We start from the raw sequence: 20,011 nt of genomic DNA on the forward strand, positions 1-20,011 counted from the left end.
CTATAAAACTTTATTCAAGGACATTTTTAAAAGGAAGGGAACAAAAGTGATGGATTTTAGACGAGGCCGGCGCGGCGGTGCACACAATAAGGACCAGCATGAAATAGCCACTGGCCTGGTCTTCCACTCCAGCACCAAGCCCCTCCCCGCTTCCCTTTACGAGAAGCCTCCTGACAGAAACAACTTTCCAGCTTCTACATTGGCGCAGTTCTCCACCCAGTTACATCAACCTAATGGTCCCTCCCCCTGTACATTTTGCACCCAAAAGCTAATATAAACTCTCGCAAACCCATTGTTGGGGCTGTCCACCATTTTTAGGGCAGCCCTGGGCTGTTCCCCACTCTGAGCACAGCCTGGCAAATTTCTTTCTTTAATAAAGCTTGAACGGTAGCCGGCATCTCAGCTCACTTTCTTTCATTATGGTGCCAAAACCCAGGAAGGGTCTTGGTTGGACCATCAGTCGATCCCCTCTCTTGGGTTGACTGGCTCCCAGCCGCCCTTCCAAGACCTGCCGAAACTCTCTACTTTGGCTGTTTCAGACCAACACATCCAACACCGGCCTCAATTCAGTGTGAGTCAGTGGGTCTGTCCTGCCTACTTCTACAAGATCCCCCGACTACTCTCTATGTCTTTGGTCTCTACGAAGCCCAGGTGCCTGGCCAAGGGAACACTTCTTGTGCTCCCAGCTGTTGAAGGATGCTTTATTAGCGGGTCATGGCTTTTCTCTCAAAAAGAAGGTGGACAGCAGAGAGGATGCTCTTTGTTGGCATGCTTCTTCTACCAGGACTAACTGCCCTTTCTCACCCTCTAAATGGGATCCCCACAATCCAAACCTCCATGCTCTATGCCCTTGGGCGTCTCCTGGCCAATTTCTTGGCCTCCAGGGAGACATTAAAACTCAAACACCTCATTACAATGGATCCCAGTGGCCACAAGATGTCACTCGACTTAGACACTCACCAAAATGGCAAAAGCTGTAGAGATTCCTTGTTCAGGCCTTTTCCTATCTCTGAACATGTGCTTCTCCCTGTCAAAACTGTCCTATGTCTCAAATTCTCCTAGCTCATGCTCGACCTCTCCTTCTAGACTTGGATCACTCTCCTGATCCATCAGCCCTCCACATTTCTCTCTCTTCCCCACACCTGGCCTCCAGACATTCGTCCTCAGCCCAACTCTTCCCCTTCTCTCCTCCTTTGTCTAGTAACAACCCCAACTCAGCTCTGGCCTTTATATAACCCTTTCGTGAAATGGCTGGGACAGAAGGAACTGTCCAAGTCCATGTACAGGGAGCAGGTCTGGATGGTGGCTCAGGTACATGCTCAAAATAATAGGCGGCCTGTGGGAGCCATTGCTGTTCCTTGCACAGACCCAAACTGAGACCACCAGGCTGGCCACGGGGATCGGGATTTCCAGGATAACATGATCAGTCAATTATGACAAGCTTAGAGAGATCACACAGAGAGCCACTGAAAATCCCAGTGAGTTCCTAACCCGCCTCTCTGAGGCTTTACATGAATACACATGTATAGATCCAAACTCCCCTGCATGCATGGCCCTCTTACACTCTCATTTCATTACCCAATCAGTCCCTGATATTCAAAAAACTATAAAAGAGATCAGGCCAAATACCAGCTCCTGGCTAATGCCATTCAAGGCTCACATACTCCAAAGCTGGCTGCCTCTAGGGGCAAGCCACCCGACAACTGCTTCAAATGTGATCAACCAGGCCACTCGGCACGGGCCTGTCGTAACCTGTCCTTACTGCAAATGGCCAGGTCACTGGGGGATTGACTGTGCCACTTGCCAGAGAGGGAGTGGCCCAGGCCCCAACCTACAGCCTTTGGCTTCACAGCCATCCCTACCGGAGCTTCTTGGCTTTGCCCAGGAGGAGGACTGATGATGCCCAGGGTCTGAGGCCCCTACGGAGATCACCACGCATGAGCCCACAGTACCTCGCCTCATACCAGGTAAGCCAATCTCTTTAGTCATCAATACAGGGGCCATTTACTCTACCCTTCCTGAATATGCAGGCCAAACAACCCCATCCTCTATCACAACAGTAGGGGTCATGGGATCAGAATACCACCCACGGATCGCTCAAACCCCTTTCCTGCACCCTATATCACACCCAATTCACACACGAATTCTTAATAATTCCTCAATGCCCAGCCCCCTTACTAGGACAGGACATCCTTTTCAAATTCAAAGCCATTCTTATCCTAAACACTTTAATTCCAACTACAATACTGCTGTTACAGGCCGCACCCAGACCTGACCCCTGAGGCTTCCACCTTCCCCTCCCCCTCAGACAAGGTCAATCCCTAGTATGGAACGCTTCTTCTCTGTCTGTTGCTATGCACCATTCCCCTATCCTTGTTAAATTGCTGAACCCCTCTTTGTTCCCTAATGTCCCACAGAACCCTATCGCTAACAAACACCTAATAGGCTTAAACCTGTCATACACAAACTCCTTTCTTCTCATCTCTTACAGCCTACCCACTCGCCTTTCAGTACACCCATCCTTCTAGTTATAAGGCCTAATGGCTCATACCATTTAGTACAGGACTAATCCTGACACGCGTCGTTCCCAACAACTTACTGGGACAGTACTGCCCCAGGGGTTTTGGGATAGTCCCCACTTTTCTGGCCAGGCCTTAGCTCAAGACTTATCTGAACTTCCCCCAACCTCTAGCACTTTAGTACAATATGTGGATGACCTCCTCCTTTGTAGCCCCTCCTATGAGGATTCACAGGCCCAACTGTTGCTCTCCTTAATTTCCTGGCCTCCCGGGGTAACAGGTGTCCCCCAGCAAGGCCCAAATTTCTTCTCCTTCAGTTCAAGAGTCTAATTTCTGAACCCCCTATTCCTACCATAAAGGGTGAAATCCTTTCTTTCTTGGGGCTTGCAGGGTATCTTTGCCTATGGATTCCTAACTTTGGCTGCTAGCAAAGCCACTTTATGGGGCAGCCAAAGGGATCCTGCCATTCCCTTAGATCCCACAAAGCTCTTCATTCTCCCTTCCAGCGATTAAAAGCCATTCTCCTCACAGCCCCAGTTCTATCTCTCCCAAACCTACCTCATCCTTTTATCCTATTTGTCACCGAAACCGAAGGATTGGCAGTGGGGGTTTTGGGACAAAAGGCAGGAGATATTTTCTCTCCAGTTACAAACCTCTCTAAAAATCGAGACTGGGCCCCTGTTTATGGGCCTTGGTGGCAGCCACCCTTTTAGCACAAGAAAGCTCTAAACTAACTTTTAGACCTCCTCAGCCATAATGTCAAGTCAATTCTCTCCCCTTCCTGCCTACAACTTATTCACTTTACTTTCATTAAAAACTCCCAGTTATCCTTTAAACCTTGCCCTCCCTTAAAATCCAGCCACTCTCATCCCAAAGCACTCACAACCCTTAAAACATTACTGCATGGAGGCTTTAGACTTCTTTCTCAATCCCTTTCCACACATCTCCCCGCATCCTATTACACGGTTCATAGATGGGAGCGCCACTTCCACACCTGCCCCCCAGGTGGGTTATGCCATAGTAAATCTAACACAAGCTATTGAGGCTGCACAATTCCCAAAGGAGGTTGGGGTTATACACTGCAGAGGACACCAAACCTCCAACAACCCCATAGCCCGGGGAAACAAACTGGCAGATCTAACTGCAAAACAGGCTACTCAATCACCAGGCCCCCACTCTTCCTCTCCTGCTCAGGTCCTTCTCATGGCCCCTATACCCTTATCCCAATACACACCCCAAAAGATACAACACCTCCAATAGTTGGGAGCACAGAGGAAGGACAACTGGTATACTCTCTCCAGTGTCTATGCCCTCCCTACCACACAAGCTGAGCAAATCCTTTTAGATTTCCATAATTCAGTTCATATAGGCTATGAACTCCTACTACGCCTTCGTCAGCCCTTATATTACTCTCCCCACAAAGGTACACACTGTCTTCTAACCTTAGTAGATACCTTTTCAGGTTGGATTGAGGCTTTTCCCTGTACTTCAGAGGATGCTACAGCAGTAACTCATGCTCTCACCTCAGAAACCATCCCTCGTTTTGGCCTCCCCACCAGTCACTCACTCGCCTACGGGCTGCCCCCCTGCAAGCCCACAGGCCTCAGCCTCCTTGAACTTATGTATGGTAGGCCCTTCACTCTCACACCTCTCCCTTCCAGTTCATCGCCTTCAGGCCAGTATCTCCCTACTCTTTCACTCATTAGGGATTTTAGGGAAAAGGCCAACCTTCTATTACCTCGACTTTTCCCCACCACCCTCTCAGACTTTAAACTGAGCCAGGGACAGCAAGTGTATATTAAAACCTGAATACCAAAGCCTCTCACACCATGCTGGGAAGGGCCTTATACAGTATTTCTCACCACCCCCATGGTAGTATAAGTACTAAGAAAGGCTGCTTGGTATCACTTATCCTTGGTAAAACCAGCACCTAAGACTTTATTCAAAAATCTGCTAAAACCAAGCCAGAGGGGTCCCCCTGTTCTACCCCAACCTGACATCTCCTCACACTTCATCCATTTTAGGATCCACAAAACTGAAAAGCTCCAGGACTTTCACTCTTCCCCCGATCCCAGAAAAAGGATGATCTTTCCCCTGGCGATTATCCTCTCACTCTTGCACGCCTGCTTCACGTCCCTCGTACAAAAGCTACTATTATACTACCTGTTTTAGTACTTGCTACAGATTTGGCAGCAGCTGCCCCAGAGGAGTGTAACATTATAGGAAGATTTCTCCCGGCACTTCCTTACCTCCTATCAGTAGGATGCTTCTTAGCAATGTCATTGTGACAATGTGCCCTTTAAGTTCTTTTGGCTCCATAACCCTTCGCATCCTTCCGGTGTTTTTCCTCCTATCACAGTGCTCCCCCTTACCTGGACCATGGAGGTTCCAGGTCCGCAGGGACGATGCAGTCCTCAGCGAATCAGACTGGTCCCCGAGTGACTCATCTGTCTCCCACTTCGCGAGAAACTTTGTGGTCACCCCCTCCCTGTCGATGCAGCCCATAACATTTCCACAAACGTCTCTTCACTTTCCTCTAATCTCACCTCAGTGGGGACTGTCAGTGTTATGTGGGGCCTGCCCACGCTCTGCCTCACTAACACCAAATGCTACCACTCACTTACCCCCTCCTCATCCATGCCCTAAAACCGGAGAATATTTCCTTTGTAAAACTACGTTATCCTGTTGCCTGCCCCCCCAACGCGATTTCTTGCATATTCTTTTGGCTCGTCCCTGACATCATCACCCTCCAGACAAATGGAGAGATGGAGACAGGACTGGGACTAACTTCCCTTCCCCCCCAGGAAATGCCCCCCGCTCCCGTAGGGCACTAACTGTACCTTTATAATTGGGGCAGGGGTCCTTCCTGCAACTGGAACTGGCATAACGGGCCTTGCTGCTGCCTCTCAATTCTATCAAAAACTCTCAGAAGAACTAAGTATACATAGAATCTCCTCCCTCCAGTGATAGGTCACCTCACTCGTGACAGTTGCTTTACAGTCACTTTAAAGAACCATCAGGCCCTTTACTTCCTTACAGCCAAGAAGGAAGGCTCCTGCCTCTTCTTGGGAGAGGAACACTGTTATTATGTAAATGGGTCCAGGGTGATCCAAGACAACTTAAACCATTTCACTGAACCCTTGGATACCCTGGCTTATGCCCCTGCTAGGACCCCTAACTGTGCCTCATCCTACTTTTTGGTCCCTGTCTCTTTTGGTGTTTCTCTAATTTCTTGCAGGAACGTATGCAGGCTTTCACCAACCAAAAGGTCACCAAATTGTTCCTGTGAGGAAGATATCAGCCCCTCAGAATCAGCGACCCTTCCCTGGAGGAATACAGCCTCCCCACATGAAACCAATAACCCACCACCTAAACACCTTATGTTTTACCTGCCAACACAAATCTTTTATTTTTCCATATCTTTACCCATCTCCAGCAGGAAGTAGCTTCAGAAGAATGAGACCTCTGCCCTTTTCCCCTTTTTCCTATACTTAAAAGGCAGGAATACTAGATCTGCAACATAACCAGTGCCATTTTAGACAAGCCCAAGTACAAAACGTTGCTGTCCACCTCCTCCCTTCCCCTCTCCCATTCTCTTTTACAAGAAGCCTCATGGTTTCGGAGAAAATGAAACTTTTGGCGTTTCCACATGTGCAGAACTCTCCACCCCCATGACCTAACTCAATCCCTACCCCAGAATTACATCACCCAGCTCTTGGCACCAACATACCAATATAAGCTCCAACTGCCCTATGTTAGGTGCTGTCCCCCATTTTCAAGGCAGCCCCGGGCTGTTCCCCACTTTGAGCACAGCCTGACAGATTTCTTTCTTTAATAAAGCTTGAATGGTACCTGGCATCTTGGCTCACTTTCTTTCACTCCCCTTATTTGCTTGGGCACATGGCTAGCCAACATTTCCCAGCCATCTTTGCAGTCAGATGTGGCCAGTGTGAGATAAAATAATGTAGGCCATTTGTGGGCCTGGGCTTTTAAGAAAAGTGGAATGACTCTTCCACATTCCCTTTCCCCATCTACCAGCTGAATACCAACACTGTGAGGTCTTAGGAGATGGCAGAATTGCAAGATGGAAAGAGCCTAGCTCCCTTAATAACAGTGTGAAGGAAAGCTGCCTGATCAACTCTAACAGTCATCCAAAACAGCTACATGTGGAAAAAAAATTTCTATTATGTTGAACCATTATATGTTTGGACCTACTTTTATAGCAGCTTAGCCTACCCTAACAAATACAATATCATTGATTCAGCAATCTCTCACTTGAGAAATTTTCCTCCAGAACTACTCCTATATGTTTACAAATGTATATATATGCATGTGTGTGTGTGTGTTCACTACAATATACTGAACAGTAAAAATTTAAAACAACATAAATACACACCAATTGGAAAAAATTAAATAAACTACTTGTATGTTCAGTTTATCAAATGCTATTCAGTTGTTTAAAAATGATTAGAGAAAAAAAGAAAATTGTCTTTGTTCACAGATGAGTCAACTTTTATGCAGAAAATTCAAAAGAATGGACCAAAAAACCTCCTGGAATTAATAAGCAACTACAGCAAGATTATGGAATACAAGGTTAATATACAATATCAATTGCTTTCCTATATACCACCAACAAACAAGTGGAATTTGAAATTAAAATCAAGATACCATTTACACTAGCACATCCCAAAATGAAATACTTATGTATAAATCTAACAAAATATGTATAAGAGCTACGTGAAGAAAATTTTATAACTCTGATGAGAAAAATCAAACTAGAACTAAATAAATGGAGAGCTGTTCCATGTCACAGATAGGAAGACAATATTGTGAAGAGGTCAGTTTTCTCAACTTGATCTATAGATTCAGTGCCACCCCAATCAAAATTCCAGCAAATTACTTTGTGGATATCAACAAATTGATTCTAAAGTTTGTATGGAGAGGCAAAAGACCTAGAAGAGACAGCACAATATTGAAGGAGAAGAACAAAGTCGGAAGACTGACATTACTCAACCTCAACACTTACTATAAAGCTTCAGTAATCAAGACAGTGTGGTACTGGTGAAAGAATAATCCCATAGATCAACAGAACAGGATAGAGAGCCTGGAAACAGACCCCCATAAATATAGTCAACCGATCTTTGACAAAGGAGCAAAGGCAAAGTAATGGAGAAAAGATACTTTTCAGCAAATGGTGCTGAAACAACTGGACATCCACATGCAAAAAAATGAATATAGACACAGATGTCACCTTCTCCACAAAGTTAACTCAAAATAGATCACAGATCTAAATTTAAAACACAAAACTATAAAACTCATAGAAGATAACAAAGGAGAAAATCTAGATGATCTAGAATTTGGTGGTGATTTTTTAGATACAACACAAAAGGCATGATCCATGAAAGAAAGAATTGTTAAAACTGCTCTCAGAAAGACACTGTGAAGAGAATGAGAAGACAAGACACATACTGGAAGAAAATACTTGCAAAAAACATATCTGATAAAGGACTGTTTTCCAAAATATACAAAGAATACTTTAAAGTCAACAATAGAAAAACACCAATTAAAAAATGAGCCAAAGACCTTAATGGACACCATGCCAAAAAAGATACAGATGGAAAATAAGCATATGAAAAGATGCTCCACATCATATGTCATCAGGAAAATGCAAATTAAAATAATAATGAGATACCACTAGACAACTATTAGAATGGCCAAAATCCAGAACACTGGCAACACCAAATTCTGGCAAGGATGTGGAGCAAGAGAAACTTTCATTCATTGCTGGTGGGAATGTAACATGGAAACACCACCTTAGAAGACTGTTTGGCAGTTTCTTACAAAACCAAACATACTCTTACCATATAATTCAGCAATCATGCTCCTTAGTATTTAACCCACAAGAGCTGAAAACTTATGTCCATACCAAATCCTGCACATGGATGTTTTTAAGTTTTATTCATTATTTGCCAAAACTTGGAAGCAACAAAGTAGGTGAATGTGTAAATAAACTGTGGTACATCCAGGCAATGGAATATTATTCAGTGCTAAAAAGAAATGAATTATCAAGCCATGAAAAGACATGGAGAAACTTATATGCATAATACTAAGTGAAAGAAGCCAATCTGAAAAAGGCTACCTATTGTATTATTCCATGCTATAGGACACTCTAGAAAAGGCAAAACTATGGAAACATTAAAAATATCAGTGGTTTACAGGAGTGGTGGGAAGGAGGGATATAGGTGAAACATAGAGGATTTTTAGGGCAGTGAAAATACTCTGATAGTATAATGATGGATACATGTTATCATAAATTTGTCCAAACCCATAGAATGTACAACACCAAAAGTGAACTTTAATGTAAATTATGGACGTTGGGTGATAATAATGTGTCAGTGTAGGTTTGTCAATTGTAACGAATGTACCACTCTGGTGGGGATGTTAATAATGGGAAAGGCTATGCATGTGTGGTGGCAGGGAAGTATATGGGAAATCTCTGTACCTTCTATTCAGTTTTGCTGTGAACATGGAACTGTTCTAAAAATAATTAGGTATATATGTGTGAATGGATGTAAAATAATACCTATGAAATACTTAAAAAAACAAGTTTAAACTATATAATGAATCTATTTTTTATTTTAAAAACACCCCCCAAAGTATATACATATATTTTTATATACTATATAAAAACCATACACACACACTCTAACATACACACAGTGCCTATAAAAAATATCTGGAAAGACATAAACATCAAAAAATTACTAGTGCCCAAATTATGGCCTACAAATATCATTTCCCTCTATAAGATACTAGATTGCCCTACACAAATGGCTAATACATGCCTACATGGGGCAGTAAATACACAAAATGAGCCTGGTACAACTTGTCATATTAAACAGCAAGGTAACTATCAAAGACTACTAGGATCACGTCAAAAGCACTTAAAAACTAACTTGAAGAAACTTTTAATGGCCCAAAATAAGACAGTTGGAGAAATTATAACTGAAATGAAGCACTCAAGTTTAAATCCATGTCATATAAGCAAGCAAACAAACCAACCCAAACAATTGATCAATCACCACTGAAGGATGCTAGGGAACTCTCTCTTTTTCGGTTTTTTTGAAACCAAGAAATAAAGGAAAAGACAAACATTTATCCTACTTTTCCTTTATGAACTGTACCATTAGGTAACTAATCAGTAAATGAGAAGTTTTTCTTTATAGAAGTATTCCAGATAAAAATGAAGAATGATAGAAGCCCAATATAACCACACAGTAACCCCTAATGAACCAAGCACCTAGGTATTGAGCATGAGTGGCTGCTAACATCAGGGAAAAAAAAAAAAAAAAAAAAAAAGAGATAAGCAGACGTTATGTCTCTCTGATACAAGAACAAAGCACCACTTAAGGGTTGCCAAAATAAATAAATAAATAAATAACTTGAACATGAATCTAACCAAGCCTCTAGATCCAACCACCAATTTACAGTAAATACAGAGGATACAGCAAGTTATAGTACACCATGACAAGCAATCAACAAAATACCAATCTTGGAAAACGCTACAGGACAAAAATACTGGTTCCTTTAATTTAAAAAAAACAGCAAGAAGAAAAAGAGGAGGGACAGAGGTTGGGAGAAAGACGGAGGAAGGCAGGATGGTAGAGGTGAGAAAGGGAAGAAGGAAAGAAGGAAAGGAGGGAGAGAGAAGGAGGGAAAGAAAGGGGGGTAAGATGAGAAAGGAGGGAATTAGAGTGGAAGGGTGAGAAAAATAGATGAGAGAGAGAATTCCTAAGAGAGATGAGTTGGGAATTTATACACTTAAAAGATATAAACCAATCCTGTTTTTCAAGATGGCGGTGGCTGCGGCAGCTGGCGCGGACTAGCTGAGGTGGAAAAGGTGGCCACTGGGCCTCAGGCAGCCAGGAAACTTGTGGACCTTCCTCTTGCCATCTCTTAAGGGAGGACCGCTGCTGCTGGCCGGTCGTGGGGGGTGACCGCCACTTTGCCCCCGGCAGGAGAGGCTGCCTCATTTACAGGCAACAGCTTTGAAGTGTGGAGCAGGAAAAGAACTGTTTCTTAGCTGCAAAAGCGAGTCTCGAAACAGGGAACGCGGTGCCAGGGCTGCTGTGGATGCAGACAGGATCCTGGAGGCCGGGGCCGCGCTGAAGGCGGCCAGCTGCCCTATTCAGGATTCAAGGTTTCAGGCCGGCATTAAAGAAGATTCCTGGGAGCGCCCGAGCCGCGCCGCGACTGAACAGCCCAAGGCGGCAGTGGCTGAGAACTGGGAAGGCAACAAACCAGAGACAGAGTGAGCACCTGACCTGGCACAGCACTGTGAGTGACCCCTGGCACAGCTCTGTTCGGGGGGTGGATGCCCACCCGGCTCCCGCCTGCACCACCAGGCCACTCACTGCCCCGGTGCTGCCTCCATTTTCCCAAGTGCGGGCAGCCCCGCCCAGCTCAGCCATCACTGAGCCCTCCCACTTGCTTGGCCTGGCGCGGGGCTTTCCGGAGCCTGCGGTCCGGCCTCCCCTCCCACTCCCTCCGCAGTTCTCTGGCGGGGCTGGTGGTGGAGGGCGTCCCCGGCTAGTGTCAGGAGGGCAAGGAAGTACGGGCGGGCCGACTGTCACTCCACCACACCCTGGACTCCGGCCCCAGGTAAACTCCCTGTTACTGGGAGGCAGATACCATCTCTGCGGCCACCAGTTTGGAAAAAACCCTAATGAATTTCTGGTTGGGAATAGTGTGGTAGGAGAGTTCCCAGGTCTGCTTGAACCTGCCGGAGACCAGGCTGCAGGTGGGCGCTAGACTCAGATTATACTGGGGGGATACAAAGGTGAACAAGACCCGAGAAAGATCTACATAGTGCTACAAAGGCACCCAGAGAGACCGGTCGTCTGTGCCTAGCAGAAACCTGGTAGACTCCCTGGGCGAGGCGGTGCTAAGCAGGGTCTTGAAGGCCCAGCTGATAGACGAGGGGTGCAGAAGACACACCCCAGCCCAGCACAGGGCGCACAGAGTGGGGAGACGTGCGGCCAGGGAGGCGGAGACTCAACAGAAACCACACACCTGGTGGGGTCGCCACTGCACGATCTAACAGCCTGGGCCAGAGCACACGGAACAGGGAGAAGTCCTGCACAGGAAGTGAAAGCTCAACAGAGATCACACACCCTGTGGTACGTGATCCACCAGCCCAGCAGAGTCCAAGCTGACCAGAAAGGTGGCTCCCCGGAGAAGCCCAAGACCCGAGGCAACCACACACACAAGGCACTAGAGGCCAACTGAGCAGTCACGGAGGGAGCCATACCAAATTGGCAACCACAGCAACATCCTAGTTAGTCATTAGTCTCAAACCGGTGGACTGTGAAACCCCCTGCCACAATGAATAAACACCAAAAAAAAGATACCAGAAATACAAAAAATCAAGAAAGTACACCACCAAAAGTTAATAAATCTCAAACTCTAGATCCTGTAGAACAAGAAGCCCTTGAAATAACTGACAAGGAATTTCGAGTGATAATTCTAAGGAAACTGAATGAGATACAAGAAAACTCAGCTAGACATCATGATGAAATGAGGAAAAGTATACAGGATCTGAAAGAGGAAATGTACAAGGAAATCAATGTCCTGAAAAAAAATGTAGCAGAACTTGCTGAACTGAAGAAGTTATTCAGCAATATAAAAAACACAACGGAGAGTTTAACCAGCAGGCTTGTCAAAGTTGAAGAGAGAACCTCTGAACTTGAAGATGGGCTGTTTGAAATAACACAAGCAGACAAAAAGAAAGAAAAAAGAATCAAGGACATTGAAGAAAATCTGAGAGAGATATCAGACAACCTTAAGCGCTCAAATATCCGAGTCATGGGTATTCCAGAAGGGGAGGAAAATGGAGATTCCATTGAAAACATATTCAACAAAATGGTGGCAGAAAACTTCCCAGGTATAGGAAAAATCACAGATCTTCAGATACAGGAAGCTCAACGATCTCCAAACGTATTCAACCCAAAAAGACCTTCTCCAAGACATGTCATAGTCAAAGTGGCAAAACTCAGAGACAAAGAGAGAATCTTAAAAGCTGCAAGAGAGAAGCGTCAAATCACCTATAAAGGAGCCCCAATCAGGTTAACATCAGACTTTTAAGCACAAACCCTAAAAGCTAGAAAGGAATGGGATGATATTTTCAAAATACTAAAAGACAAAGATTGCCAGCCAAGAATACTCTACCCTGCAAGGCTATCCTTCCGAAATGAGGGGCAAATAGTATATTTCTCAGACAAACAAAAACTGCGGGAGTTCACTACCACACGACCACCCTTACAAGAAATCCTCAAGGGAGTACTGGGTTTGGTTCCTGAAAAATAACTACCACTGCCATAAAAACCCAAGAAAAATCTAAACCCGCTAGTTTAATAAAAATGGCATTCATGAAGAGAAAACAGGCTAACAAAAACACTATCTACAACCTAAGGAACCAACAAACACAGAAAACAAACAGTAAATCAGAAAGCAAGGAACAAAAGACACCTAAGACAACCAAACAACCAATAAAATGCTAGGAATAAATCAACACCTTTCAATAACAACTCTTAATGTAAAAGGCTTAAATTCCCCAATTAAAAGACACAGACTGGCTGACTGGATCAAAAAGCAGGACCCAACTATATGCTGCCTACAAGAGACCCACCTCACCCATAAAGATTCACATAGACTAAGAGTGAAAGGATGGAAAAAGATTTACCATGCAAACAGAAAAGAAAAACGAGCTGGAGTAGCTATTCTTATATCTGACAAAATAGACTTTAAACTAAAAACCATAAAAAGAGACAATGAGGGACACTACTTAATGATAAAAGGTCTGATCCATCAAGAAGACATAACAATCATAAATATGTATGCACCCAATGTTGGAGCAGCCAGATTTATAAAACAAACTCTATTAGACCTAAAGAAGGAAATAGACACTAATACTAATAATAGCAGGGGACCTGAACACCCCACTGTCAATATTAGACAGATCATCTAGGCAAAGAATCAGTAGAGAAACACAAGATCTAAACAAGACTCTAGACCAATTGGAATTGGCAGATATCTACAGAACATTGCATCCAACAACCTCAGAATATTCATTCTTCTCAGCAGCACATGGATCATTCTCCAGGATAGATCACATATTAGGTCACAAATCAAGTCTCAATAAATTCAAAAAAATTGGAATTATCTCATGTATCTTCTCAGACCACAATGGATTAAAACTAGAAATTAATAACAAATGAAACTCTGGAAACTATACAAACACATGGAAATTAAACAGCATTCTACTTAATGACATATGGGTCCAAGAAGAAATCAAGCAGGAAATCAAAAAGTTTATTGAAACTAATGAAAACAATGATACATCATACCAAAACCTGTGGGATACTGCAAAAGCAGTATTGAGGGGAAAATTTATTGCATTAAATGCTCACTTCAGAAGAATGGAAAGATGGCAAGTGAACAACCTAACACTTCACCTTAAAGAACTAGAAAAACAAGAACAATCCAATCCTAAAGTTAGCAGACGGAAAGAAATCATTAAGATCAGAGCAGAACTGAATGAAATTGAAAACCAAAAAACAATTCAAAAGATCAACGAATCAAAAAGTTGGTTTTTTGAAAAGATAAATAAAATTGACAAACCATTAGCATGGCTAACAAAAAAAAGAAGAGAGAAGACTCAAATAACAAAAATTACAAATGAAAAAGGCGATATTACAACTGATTCATCTGAAATACAAGGAATCATTCGAGACTACTATAAACAACTATACGCCAACAAATTTGAAAATCTGGAGGAAATGGATAAATTTCTGGACACACACAAGCTCCCAAAACTGAACCGTGAAGACGTAGAAAATTTGAACAGACCAATAACAATAAAGGAGATTGAAGCTGTTATCAGAAGGCTCCCAACAAAGAAAAGCCCAGGACCAGATGGATTCACAGCAGAATTTTACCAAACATTCAAAGAGGAATTGACACCGATTCTTTACAAACTATTCCAAAAGATTGAAACGGACGCAAATCTCTCAAACTCATTCTATGAAGCAAACATCATCCTGATACCAAAACCAGGTAAAGATATAACCAAAAAAGAAAACTACAGGCCGATATCCTTGATGAATATAGATGCAAAAATCCTCACTAAAATACTAGCAAACAGAATACAGCAACACATACGAAAAATTATTCATCACGATCAAGTGGGATTCATCGCAGGGATGCAAGGTTGGTTCAACATACGCAAATCAATAAATATGATACACCATATTAATAAACTCAAACACAAGGACCATATGATCATCTCTATAGATGCTGAAAAAGCATTTGATAAAGTTCAGCACTCATTCATGACAAAGACCCTCTATAAGTTAGGTATAGAGGGAAAGTATCTCAACATAATTAAAGCCATATATGCCAAACCCACTGCCAATATCATCCTGAATGGGGAAAAGCTGAAAGCTTTTCCTTTAAGAACAGGAACTAGACAAGGATGCCCACTCTCACCACTCCTATTCAACATAGTGTTGGAAGTACTAGCCAGAGCAATCAGAGAAGAGAAGGAAATAAAGGGCATCCAGATTGGAAAAGATGAAGTCAAACTGTCCCTGTTTGCAGATGACATGATCCTATATATCGAACAGCCTAAAACCTCTACAAAAAAACTGTTGGAATTGATAAATGATTTCAGCACAGTAGCAGGATACAAAATCAACACACAAAAATCAGTAGCATTTCTTTTCTCCAATAGTGAACATGCAGAAGGAGAAATCAAGAAAGCCTGCCCATTTACAATAGCCACCAAAAAAATAAAATACTTAGGAATTGAGTTAACCAAGGAGGTGAAAAATCTCTATAATGAGAACTACAAACCACTGCTGAGAGAAATTAGAGAGGATACAAGAAGATGGAAAGATATCCCATGCTCTTGGATTGGAAGAATCAACATAGTGAAAATGTCCATACTACCCAAAGTGATATACAAATTCAATGCAATCCCCATCAAAATTCCAAAGACATTTTTCTCAGAAATGGAAAAAACTATTCAGACATTTATATGGAACAATAAAAGACCACGAATAGCCAAAGCAATGCTCAGCAAAAAAAATAAAGCTGGAGGCATAACACTACCTGACTTTAAGCTATACTACAAAGCTATAATAACCAAAACAGTATGGTACTGGCATAAAAACAGACACACTGACCAATGGAATAGAATAGAGAATCCAGAAATCAACCCTCACACTTACTGCCATCTGATCTTTGACAAAGGCACCAAGCCTATTCACTGGGGAAGGGACTGCCTCTTCAGCAAGTGGTGCTGGGATAACTGGATATCGTTATGCAGGAGAATGAAACTAGATCCATACCTCTCACCATATACTAAAATCAACTCAAAATGGATTAAGGATTTAAATATACACCCTGAGACAATAAAACTTCTTAAAGAAAACATAGGGGAAACACTTCAGGAAATAGGACTGGGCACAGACTTCATGAATACGACCCCAAAAGCACGGGCAACCAAAGGAAAAATAAACAAATGGGATTATATCAAACTAAAAAGCTTCTGCACAGCAAAAGAAACAATTAAAAGAGTTAAAAGACAACCAACAGAGTGGGAGAAAATATTTGCAAAATATACATCTGACAAAGGATTAATATCCAGAATATATAAGGAACTCAAACAACTTTACAAGAAGAAAACAAGCAACCCAAGTAAAAAATGGGCAAAAGAGCTAAGTAGGCATTTCTCTAAGGAAGATATCCAAATGGCCAACAGACATATGAAAAAATGCTCAACATCACTCAGCATCCGGGAAATGCAAATCAAAACCACATTGAGATACCATCTAACCCCAGTTAGGATGGCTAAAATCCAAAAGACTATGAACGATAAATGCTGGCGAGGCTGCGGAGAAAAAGGAACTCTCATACATTGTTGGTGGGACTGCAAAATGGTGCAGCCTCTATGGAAAATGGTATGGAGGTTCCTTAAACAATTGCAAATAGATCTACCATACGACCCAGCCATCCCACTGTTGGGAATATACCCAGAGGAATGGAAATCATCAAGTCGAAGGTATACCTGTTCCCCAATGTTCATCGCAGCACTCTTTACAATAGCCAAGAGTTGGAACCAGCCCAAATGCCCATCATCAGATGAGTGGATACGGAAAATGTGGTACATCTACACAATGGAATACTACTCAGCTATAAAAACGAATGAAATACTGCCATTTGCAACAACATGGATGGACCTCGAGAGAATTATATTAAGTGAAACAAGTCAGGCACAGAAAGAGAAATACCACATGTTCTCACTTATTGGTGGGAGCTAAAAATTAATATATAAATTCACACACACACATACACACATACACACACAAACCGGGGGGGTGGGGAAGAAGATATAACAACCACAATTATTTGAAGTTGATACAACAAACAAACAGAAAGGACATGGTTGGGGGGGAGGGGGGGAGGGAGAAGGGAGGGAGGTTTTGGTGATGGGGAGCATTAATCAGCTACAATGTATATCGACAAAATAAAATTTAAAAAAAAAAAAAAAAAAAAAAGAAAGTTTGAACAGACCAATAACAATAAAGGAGATTGAAGCTGTTATCAGAAGGCTCCCAACAAAGAAAAGCCCAGGACCAGATGGATTCACAGCAGAATTTTACCAAACATTCAAAGAGGAATTGACACCGATTCTTTACAAACTATGCCGAAAGATTGAAACGGACGCAAATCTCCCAAACTCATTCTATGAAGCAAACATCATCCTGATACTAAAACCAGGTAAAGACATAACCAAAAAAGAAAACTACAGGCCAATATCCTTGATGAATATAGATGCAAAAATCCTCACTAAAATACTAGCAAACAGAATACAGCAACACATACGTAAAATTATTCATCACGATCAAGTGGGATTCATCGCAGGGATGCAAGGTTGGTTCAACATACGCAAATCAATAAATGTGATACACCATATTAATAAACTCAAACACAAGGACCATATGATCATATCTATAGATGCTGAAAAAGCATTTGATAAAGTTCAGCACTCATTCATGACAAAGACCCTCTATAAGTTAGGTATAGAGGGAAAGTATCTCAATATAATTAAAGCCATATATGCCAAACCTACAGCCAATATCATCTTGAATGGGGAAAAGCTGAAAGCTTTTCCTTTAAGAACAGGAACTAGACAAGGATGCCCACTCTCACCACTCCTATTCAACATAGTGTTGGAAGTACTAGCCAGAGCAATCAGAGAAGAGAAGGAAATAAAGGGCATCCAGATTGGAAAAGATGAAGTCAAACTGTCCCTGTTTGCAGATGACATGATCCTATATATCGAACAGCCTAAAACCTCTACAAAAAAACTCTTGGAATTGATAAATGATTTCAGCACAGTAGCAGGATACAAAATCAACACACAAAAATCAGTAGCATTTCTTTTCTCCAATAGTGAACATGCAGAAAGAGAAATCAAGAAAGCCTGCCCATTTACAATAGCCACCAAAAAAATAAAATACTTAGGAATTGAGTTAACCAAGGAGGTGAAAAATCTCTATAATGAGAACTACAAACCACTGCTGAGAGAAATTAGAGAGGATACAAGAAGATGGAAAGATATCCCATGCTCTTGGATTGGAAGAATCAACATAGTGAAAATGTCCATACTACCCAAAGTGATATACAAATTCAATGCAATCCCCATCAAAATTCCAAAGACATTTTCCTCAGAAATGGAAAAAACTATCCAGACATTTATATGGAACAATAAAAGACCACGCATAGCCAAAGCAATGCTGACCAAAAAAAATAAAGCTGGAGGCATAACACTACCTGACTTTAAGCTATACTACAAAGCTATAATAACCAAAACAGTATGGTACTGGCATAAAAACAGACACACTGACCAATGGAATAGAATAGAGAATCCAGAAATCAACCCACACACTTACTGCCAGCTGATCTTTCACAAAGGCACCAAGCCTATTCACTGGCGAAGGGACTGCCTCTTCAGCAAATGGTGCTGGGATAACTGGATATCCATATGCAGGAGAATGAAACTAGATCCATACCTCTCACTGTATACTAAAATCAACTCAAAATGGATTAAGGATTTAAATATACACCCTGAAACAATAAAACTTCTTAAAGAAAACATAGGAGAAACACTTCAGGAAATAGGACTGGGCACAGACTTCATGAATACGACCCCAAAAGCACGGGCAACCAAAGGAAAAATAAACAAATGGGATTATATCAAACTAAAAAGCTTCTGCACAGCAAAAGAAACATTTAAAAGAGTTAAAAGACAACCAACAGAGTGGGAGAAAATATTTGCAAAATATATATCTGAGAAAGGATTAATATCCAGAATATATAAGGAACTGAAACAACTTTACAAGAAGAAAACAAGCAACCCAATTAAAAAATGGGCAAAAGAGCTAAATAGGCATTTCTCTAAGGAAGATATCCAAATGGCCAACAGACATATGAAAAAATGCTCAACATCACTCAGCATCCGGGAAATGCAAATCAAAACCACATTGAGATACCATCTAACCCCAGTTAGGATGGCTAAAATCCAAAAGACTATGAATGATAAATGCTGGCGAGGCTGCGGAGAAAAAGGAACTCTCATACATTGTTGGTGGGACTGCAAAATGGTGCAGCCTCTATGGAAAATGGTATGGAGGTTCCTCAAACAATTGCAGATAGATCTACCATACGACCCAGCTATCCCACTGTTGGGAATATACCCAGAGGAATGGAAATCATCAAGTCGAAGGTATACCTGTTCCCCAATGTTTATCGCAGCACTCTTTACAATAGCCAAGAGTTGGAACCAGCCCAAATGTCCATCATCAGATGAGTGGATACAGAAAATGTGGTACATCTACACAATGGAATACTACTCAGCTATAAAAACGAATGAAATACTGCCATTTGCAACAACATGGATGGACCTTGAGAGAATTATATTAAGTGAAACAAGTCAGGCACAGAAAGAGAAATACCACATGTTCTCACTTATTGGTGGGAGCTAAAAATTAATATATAAATTCACACACACACACACACACACACACACACACAAACCAGGGGGGGGGAAGAAGATATAACAACCACAATTATTTGAAGTTGATATGACAAGCAAACAGAAAGGACAATGTTGGGGGGGAGGGGGGAGGGAGAAGGGAGGGAGGTTTTGGTGATGGGGAGCAATAATCAGCCACAATATATATCGACAAAATAAAATTAAAAAAATAAAAATAAAAACTCAAAAAAAAAAAAAAGATATAAACCAATCACACACGTGGGCCGTATTTCGATCCTGATTAAAAAACAATTAATAAAAAAAACAAATATTAGGTAATCAGAAATCTGAACATGACTGGATATTTGATAATATCAAAAAAACACTTTATTTT

The 20,011-nt window shown here is 42.0% G+C and overlaps 1 protein-coding gene across 3 annotated transcripts in view; it reads right to left on the reverse strand.

Moving 5' to 3' along the window:
* Positions 1 to 20,011, reverse strand: part of TTC21B (tetratricopeptide repeat domain 21B) — a 95,601-nt gene that overhangs the window by 59,222 nt on the left and 16,368 nt on the right. The window lies entirely within an intron of this gene.

The sequence above is a fragment of the Cynocephalus volans genome, chromosome 1, assembly GCF_027409185.1.
Source record: "Cynocephalus volans isolate mCynVol1 chromosome 1, mCynVol1.pri, whole genome shotgun sequence".
NCBI classification, from domain to species: Eukaryota; Metazoa; Chordata; class Mammalia; order Dermoptera; family Cynocephalidae; genus Cynocephalus; species Cynocephalus volans.